At 44.7% G+C, this 6,333-nt stretch overlaps 1 long non-coding RNA gene across 1 annotated transcript; it reads left to right on the top strand.

Annotated features, from left to right (window-relative positions):
• The first annotated feature begins 4,532 nt into the window (after positions 1–4,532).
• On the top strand, positions 4,533–5,359 carry LOC109972153 (uncharacterized). The gene is made up of 2 exons (XR_002276648.1): positions 4,533–4,693; positions 5,262–5,359. It is a non-coding gene; the product is annotated as an uncharacterized LOC109972153 (long non-coding RNA).
• The last annotated feature ends 974 nt before the right edge of the window (positions 5,360–6,333 follow it).

Below are 6,333 nucleotides of genomic sequence, written 5' to 3'. Positions count from 1 at the left end.
GTGTTGAACACCTTCCTCAACTCTGAGGTGACAGGGGAGCAGGCGACTCTGGTTCATTCAGTATAGGATCCAAATGCAGAATACACACAAGACAGGCAAGGTCAAGGTCAAGGTCAAAGTGCTTATTTGTCATATACACAGCTAGGAAACGTGTTTCCCTGTACAATGAAATTCTTACTTTGCCGTCCACATGAATGCCACAAAATACAAATGAAATATAAAATAGATAAATAAGTAACACAAAATCTAAGGCACTTTAAGCAGCAAATGCAGCAATATAGTAAAAATATATAAGAATATAATAAGAGAATGTATGCTGCATGGGAGCAGCATGTGCAGCACTCAACAGTCAATGTGCAATTATGCATGTGCAAACTGAGAATGTAAACAGTACATGACGTATTTCCTGGTAATAAACTCCTCAGCTGTTTAGGAGTCTGATGGCAGAGGGATAGAAAGAGTTTTTCAGTCTAGAGGTCCTACACTTCACACTTCTGCATGCAGGTAAAATGAAAATGCCAAGTATGGGAGCGGGTCCAGAACAGGATCAGTCATGTACACAGTACAGGTCTAACAGCAGATCCAGGGGTAAGACAAAAGGCAAAGTCCAAAGGCAGGTGATGTTCAAAATCAAAGCAGTCCACACATGAGAAAACACAAAAAACACATGGAGGGCAGAATAACAGAGACTACAAAGAACAAAAGTTACATTAAGCACATCAGAATGTAGCAACGAATGAATGGCGATTTCTGGCTTGTATAGTGACTGGGTGATAGGAAGCAGGTGAGTGTGAGCAGAACAGAACGGAGCAGACAGTAGGAGCAGGAAAATAAACAGCAGGTGGGAGTGGAAGGGTCTGAAATGACATGAGAGTGAGAGAAACTGGCAAAAGCAGGAAGAAAATGAAAGAAATTGTCTTTTCCTCACTGCTACAGTCTCTAACCCATACAGCATAGCTGGTCTCACTACTGTCTTGTACACCTTTCCTTTGATTCTTGCTGCCACTCTTCTGTCACACAACACTCCTGACACCTTTGTCCACCCACTCCAACCCGCCTGCACTCACCTCTTCACCTCATCACAATTACACTTCCTTCGAAATGTATTTGTTCCAAATACGTTGTAGGTCTTGGTGGTGGTGAAGGGAAGAGGGAGACAGAGATAACTTTGCTTGAACAGGCACATTGTTCTGCCTTGGCTCAGCAAACATAATATCTGGCCTCTTATTTTTTGTATACTGCACTGCAAGTTTATCCAGACACTTTATAGCTAACTACTGTAAGCTTTTCAACCCATAGTATCATGTATATACATCACTGCCAGCTATTATTAGCTTCTCCCATGTCACAAACACATTACCCATAAACTCTTAAAAGGGAGGCCAGTAACCACTAACAGTAGCACAGTGAGAACATATCCACGACTTGTTTAATATCATCCATTCATATCGATGGCAGCTGCTTTAGACTGGGTGAACAAAATGAGGATACCCCATTGGCAGGGGCAAGGAACATTTCTGACATAATGTGAAAATGGTCTGCTAATACTGTGGATGCTCAGAGCTGTGGGAGCTGACCAATCAGAGCAAACTGGGATTTTCTGTAAGGGGGGCTTTAAAAAACAGGATCTAAGACAGACCATTTCAGTTAAAGGGTGAAAAGAGATGGTGCATAAAGGGCCATTATAAGATAAATACTTTCATGAATTCAAAAACATCCAACCCCATTTCAATACAGCCCTGAATAAAAAAATCAGAGCCTAAAAATATTAGAATTACAATAAAAATTAGAAGACTAAAATGGCTGTTCTTTTGACAATTATAATATGCCTCATCCTGAAAAAGACACACCAAGTGTGCTGCAGACAACACTATACTGTACTACAACAAACTTTATACACGCTGCTAATCCACTATAATACTCTTTCTGCCCAGCATGCAGTAAAGCGGTTCATTCTTGGTTCCTGCTTGCTTTTCGGCAGACAAGCAACAGATGCTCTATTTATTTACAGTGACAATAAATATGTGTACAACCAGGTGAAGGAATACGAAGCAGAACCGGGTGTCGAGCGTCAGTCATGGAAAATATACAGTCAGTGATGAGATGATAAGGAGGAGGCCGGGCTGCGGACGCTAGGATTCACTCTTGGACTGGTCGTGGTGGTTGGTTGCTGAGGGACAAAGTCAGAGAAACAGTTAATGGGAGACTGTGCATCGACCTGCGTGGTGGAGTAATGTGGAGTTGAGGAGGTCTGTGGTCCGGAGAAGCGATAGTGGCTGGGAAGATAAGACACAGGGCACAAGGCAGGAACGAAGCTGGGATGAAGAGCGTGAGAAAATACATATAGTAGACAAAATAAATGATTGGCATAGAAACGGGCTAGAGTATGGAAAGAACTGGCAGGGAAGTGGACAATGAGCACGGTATAAATAGGAGGAAACTAATCAGGTGCAGCTGGTGGTGATTCAGGGGACGTGAACCAAGGATGGATCCCAGACAGCCAAACCACCATCCCAGGGAGGGAGGCGGGGACCACCGGAAGGAGGGACTCACCGGCGCCCCCCAGGTTTGTCTGGGTGTGCTTGATAGAAGGAGGTGAGAAGGGCAGAATCTAAAATAAAGGATTCGGTGAATCCAGGACCGCTCCTCCGGACCATAACCCTCCCAGTCTACCAGATATTGGAAACCCCGGCCCCTAGGGCAGACCTCCAGGATCTGCGTGATGGTGTATGCAGGGCCACCATCCACCTCCAGGGCAGGAGGAGGTGGAGCCGGTGGTGGACAGAGGGGACTGGAGGAGACTGGTTTGCCTGTGCCTGCGTGGGTTTCCTCCGGGCGCTCCGGTTTCCTCCCACAGTCCAAAGACATGCAGCTTAGATTGATTGAAGACTCTAAATTGTCCCTGTGAAGGTGTGTGTCTCTATGCTTATATATGCCACTGTTAAGGGTCCCCGGCACGGTGACAGCAATAACAAAAGGAATGGAAAAGGTAGAGTGTATGACAGGAGTACTCATGTATTGATGTAGCCCCAGGAACTTTAAAAATCCTGAGAAAAACTATTTACAAGGACCTATGTAAGAGCTGGGGCTGTCCAGACTTTCTACTGATTGCAATGTATTCAAAGGGCCCAGAAGTTGGAAAAAGCATAGCCTCTTCTATCAGAAAGTACCTGACAGCACCAAAGCCTCGCACCATCTCCACATTCTTCTCCTCTGTGGGTAGAGCCATCTCCAAATGCTTTACCTTCAGAAAAAAATGACATTTTCATGTACAAAAATCACCAAAAGGCAGCACAGTGGCACGGTGGTTAGCGCTGTTGCCTCACAGCAAGAAGGTTCTGGGTTCGAGCCTTTCTGTGCGGAGTCTGCATGTTCTCCCTGTGCCTGCGTGGGTTTCCTCCGGGCGCTCCGGTTTCCTCCCACAGTCCAAAGACATGCAGCTTAGATTGATTGAAGACTCTAAATTGTCCCTGTGAAGGTGTGTGTCTCTATGCTTATATATGCCACTGTTAAGGGTCCCCGGCACGGTGACAGCAATAACAAAAGGAATGGAAAAGGTAGAGTGTATGACAGGAGTACTCATGTATTGATGTAGCCCCAGGAACTTTAAAAATCCTGAGAAAAACTATTTACAAGGACCTATGTAAGAGCTGGGGCTGTCCAGACTTTCTACTGATTGCAATGTATTCAAAGGGCCCAGAAGTTGGAAAAAGCATAGCCTCTTCTATCAGAAAGTACCTGACAGCACCAAAGCCTCGCACCATCTCCACATTCTTCTCCTCTGTGGGTAGAGCCATCTCCAAATGCTTTACCTTCAGAAAAAAATGACATTTTCATGTACAAAAATCACCAAAAGGCAGCACAGTGGCACGGTGGTTAGCGCTGTTGCCTCACAGCAAGAAGGTTCTGGGTTCGAGCCTTTCTGTGCGGAGTCTGCATGTTCTCCCTGTGCCTGCGTGGGTTTCCTCCGGGCGCTCCGGTTTCCTCCCACAGTCCAAAGACATGCAGCTTAGATTGATTGAAGACTCTAAATTGTCCCTGTGAAGGTGTGTGTCTCTATGCTTATATATGCCACTGTTAAGGGTCCCCGGCACGGTGACAGCAATAACAAAAGGAATGGAAAAGGTAGAGTGTATGACAGGAGTACTCATGTATTGATGTAGCCCCAGGAACTTTAAAAATCCTGAGAAAAACTATTTACAAGGACCTATGTAAGAGCTGGGGCTGTCCAGACTTTCTACTGATTGCAATGTATTCAAAGGGCCCAGAAGTTGGAAAAAGCATAGCCTCTTCTATCAGAAAGTACCTGACAGCACCAAAGCCTCGCACCATCTCCACATTCTTCTCCTCTGTGGGTAGAGCCATCTCCAAATGCTTTACCTTCAGAAAAAAATGACATTTTCATGTACAAAAATCACCAAAAGGCAGCACAGTGGCACGGTGGTTAGCGCTGTTGCCTCACAGCAAGAAGGTTCTGGGTTCGAGCCTTTCTGTGCGGAGTCTGCATGTTCTCCCTGTGCCTGCGTGGGTTTCCTCCGGGCGCTCCGGTTTCCTCCCACAGTCCAAAGACATGCAGCTTAGATTGATTGAAGACTCTAAATTGTCCCTGTGAAGGTGTGTGTCTCTATGCTTATATATGCCACTGTTAAGGGTCCCCGGCACGGTGACAGCAATAACAAAAGGAATGGAAAAGGTAGAGTGTATGACAGGAGTACTCATGTATTGATGTAGCCCCAGGAACTTTAAAAATCCTGAGAAAAACTATTTACAAGGACCTATGTAAGAGCTGGGGCTGTCCAGACTTTCTACTGATTGCAATGTATTCAAAGGGCCCAGAAGTTGGAAAAAGCATAGCCTCTTCTATCAGAAAATACCTGACAGCACCAAAGCCTCACACCATCTCCACATTCTTCTCCTCTGTGGGTAGAGCCATCTCCAAATGCTTTACCTTCAGAAAAAAATGACATTTTCATGTACAAAAATCACCAAAAGGCAGCACAGTGGCACGGTGGTTAGCGCTGTTGCCTCACAGCAAGAAGGTTCTGGGTTCGAGCCTTTCTGTGCGGAGTCTGCATGTTCTCCCTGTGCCTGCGTGGGTTTCCTCCGGGCGCTCCGGTTTCCTCCCACAGTCCAAAGACATGCAGCTTAGATTGATTGAAGACTCTAAATTGTCCCTGTGAAGGTGTGTGTCTCTATGCTTATATATGCCACTGTTAAGGGTCCCCGGCACGGTGACAGCAATAACAAAAGGAATGGAAAAGGTAGAGTGTATGAGCAATGATGACAGGAGTACGCATGTCTTTATCCAGATTACTTTTATTAAATCTTTTGCAAGTCATACAAAACACACAATCAAATACAATGAAGTGCACCAATGTCCAGTACAATTAATAACTTTAAAGTCTAAATAAAGTGCATTTCTATCACTAAATATCTGCCAGTACTCAAAAACACACAGTGTAGCTCCAGGCTTTTTTCACCGCGTGCCCTCCCGTTTGAGCAGTGGGCAGCTCATATTATGCAGTATGCTGACAAGGATAAAGAAGATAGAGAAGAAGAGGAACAGGAAATCTCATCTTTACAAGCACAGCTGACAAAAGTACAACTTAAAGAGATGAGAGATAAAGTTAATCAGCTCGATGCTGCGCAGCAGATACAGTGCCTTGTGAAAGTATTCGGCCCCCTTGAACTTTGCAACCTTTTGCCACATTTCAGGCTTCAAACATAAAGATATAAAACTGTAATTTTTTGTGAAGAATCAACAACAAGTGGGACACAATCATGAAGTGGAATGAAATTTATTGGATATTTCAAACTTTTTTAACAAATAAAAAACTGAAAAATTGGGCGTGCAAAATTATTCAGCCCCCTTAAGTTAATACTTTGTAGCGCCACCTTTTGCTGCGATTACAGCTGTAAGTCGCTTGGGGTATGTCTCTATCAGTTTTGCACATCGAGAGACTGAAATTTTTGCCCATTCCTCCTTGCAAAACAGCTTGAGCTCAGTGAGGTTGGATGGAGAGCGTTTGTGAACAGCAGTTTTCAGTTCTTTCCACAGATTCTCGATTGGATTCAGGTCTGGACTTTGACTTGGCCATTCTAACACCTGGATATGTTTATTTGTGAACCATTCCATTGTAGATTTTGCTTTATGTTTTGGATCATTGTCTTGTTGGAAGACAAATCTCCGTCCCAGTCTCAGGTCTTTTGCAGACTCCATCAGGTTTCCTTCCAGAATGGTCCTGTATTTGGCTCCATCCATCTTCCCATCAATTTTGACCATCTTCCCTGTCCCTGCTGAAGAAGAGCAGGCCCAAACCATGATGCTGCCAC

The sequence above is a fragment of the Monopterus albus genome, unplaced genomic scaffold (genome assembly GCF_001952655.1).
Source record: "Monopterus albus unplaced genomic scaffold, M_albus_1.0 scaffold249.1, whole genome shotgun sequence".
Classification (NCBI taxonomy): domain Eukaryota; kingdom Metazoa; phylum Chordata; class Actinopteri; order Synbranchiformes; family Synbranchidae; genus Monopterus; species Monopterus albus.
This window is presented reverse-complemented; position numbering and strand designations above follow the sequence as displayed.